The sequence below is a fragment of the Salmo salar genome, chromosome 24 (genome assembly GCF_965601325.2).
Source record: "Salmo salar chromosome 24, fSalSal1, whole genome shotgun sequence".
NCBI lineage: Eukaryota > Metazoa > Chordata > Actinopteri > Salmoniformes > Salmonidae > Salmo > Salmo salar.
In genome coordinates this window covers 45,325,001-45,327,235 of record NC_138314.1, presented here as the reverse complement: position 1 = coordinate 45,327,235, position 2,235 = coordinate 45,325,001, and the positions used below count along the sequence as shown (strand labels likewise).

General features: G+C 41.3%; 1 protein-coding gene across 1 annotated transcript in view; it reads right to left on the bottom strand.

Annotated features, from left to right (window-relative positions):
- Nucleotides 1-648: 648 nt before the first annotated feature.
- The window catches only part of mcidas (multiciliate differentiation and DNA synthesis associated cell cycle protein), a 4,052-nt gene continuing 2,465 nt past the window's right edge, over nt 649-2,235 (bottom strand). Inside the window, exon 4 of the mRNA XM_082968771.1 lies at nt 649-2,235. This exon is cut by the window's right edge and continues 1,410 nt beyond it. The gene's annotated coding sequence lies outside the window, so the exon portion shown is untranslated.

Genomic DNA, 2,235 nt, shown 5'->3' with positions numbered 1-2,235 from the left:
ATCTACTAATTATATGCATATTCTAGTTTCTGGGCAGGAGTAATAACCAGATTAACTCGGGTACGTTTTCAATCCGGCCGTGAAAATACTGCCCCCTACCCCCAACAGGTTAACAAACATAAAAATAAACTTCTACTTTCTTTCCCTTTACTTATAGTCCTTTAATTCATTTACACTTACTATCCCTTAAATCCTCCTTAAAACTGCAATAAGCAGTTTAAACAATAACAAAACATCTTTCCTAACCCTGTTTCGGTATGGATGCAAGGACTGACCATCCATGATATCAAAAGTGTAGTTTTAACCATGTTGTAAGGCTATACAGTGTTTGTTTACCTTTACTTTCAAACATTGGAGAGAAACAAGCGTATATTTGTGATTACGTTTATTAGTGATTATTATTATTTGACCCTGCTGGTCATTTATGAACATTTGAACATCTTGGCCATGTTCTGTTATAATCTTCACCCGGCACAGCCAGAAGAGGACTGGCCACCCCTCATAGCCTGGTTCCTCTCTAGGTTTCTTCCTAGGTTTTGGCCTTTCTAGGGAGTTTTTCCTAGCCACCGTGCTTCTACACCTGCATTGCTTGCTGTTTGGGGTTTTAGGCTGGGTTTCTGTACAGCACTTTGAGATATCAGCTGATGTAAGAAAGGATATATAAATACATTTGTATGACGGATGAACTGAGGCATTTCTAAGTTATATTTTTCAAGAATCAAAATGGGTATATTTCATTAATGAATGAAGCAAATTCAGAGTGCCCCATTAATCTATACAGAAATCATTATGTATATGACAATATTTATTCAAAACATCATCTTTATTACATATAACAAAATGACAACATGTATCTTTAGACTTTGAAACATTGGTGTAAATCACTTGGGTGAGGTGTTCCATCGTCCAACTGGATTATTAGCCTGGACCCTGAGGACTTTCAACACACGCACGAGCAAACGTAAACACAAAGATGGAATTAACTAACAAAAACACAGTTTAATTCAGTTGCTTGGATACCTGAGGAGACAGCATCATTAAGCCTATAGACACCCATTCTACTTGGTTTGTTGATTGACCTTTTTATTTAACTAGGTAAGTCAGTTAAGAACAAATTCTTATTTACAATGACAGCCTAGGAACAGTGGGTTAACTGCCTTATTCAGGGGCAGAATGACAGATTTTTACCTCGTCAGCTCGGGGATCTGAACTAGCAACCTTTACGATTACTGGCCCAACGCTCTAACCACTAGGCTACCTGCCGCCCCTGGTAGTAAGAAAATGGTAGTTTGATACATTAATTGACCATACCTTGGTCAAAGCACTGAGTAAAGAATATACTGCCACTGCCGAAAGCTTTTGGCTTGTTGTACACACAAAGTGATTTACAATTTAGAATGTTCTCAGTATGTAGGCAGGTTATTATTCAGAAAGGGAGGGTTGGCCAACCCTGAGATATACACTACATGATCAAAGTATGTGGACACCTGCTCGTCAAACATCTTATGGAGTTGGTCCTCCCTTTCTCGCTACAACAGCCTCCATTTTTCTGGTAAGGCTTTCCACTAGATGTTGGAACATTGCTTCGGGAACTAACAGTATATTCTTTATTCAGCCACAAGAGCATTAGTGAGGTCGGGCACAGATGTTGGGCGATTAGGCCTGGTTTGCAGTCGGTGTTCCAATTCATCTCAAAGGTATTCAATGGGGTTGAGGTCAGGGCTCTGTGCAGGCCAGTCAAGTTCTTCCACAATGACAAACCATTTCTGTATGGACTTCGCTTTGTGCACGAGGGTCATTGTCATGCTGAAACAGCAAATGTCCTTCCCCAAACTGTTTCCACAAAGTTGGAAGCACAGAATCATCTAGAATGTCATTGTAGGCTGTAGCGTTAAGATTTCCCTTCACTGGAACTAAGGGGCCCGAACCATGAAAAACAGCCCCAGACCATTATTCCTCCTCCACCAAACTTTACAGTTGGCACTATGCATTGGGGCAGGTAGCATTGTCCTGGCATCCGCTAAACCCAGATTCGTCCATCGGACTGGCACATGGTGAAGCTTGATTCATCACTCCAGAGAATGTGTTTCCACTGCTCCAATGGCAGCGAGCTTTACACCACTCCAACCGACGCTTGGCATTGTGATCTTAGGCTTGTGTGTGGTTGCTTGGCCATGAAAACCCATTTCATGAAGCTCCTGACAAACAGTTCTTGTGCTGACATTGCTTCCAGAG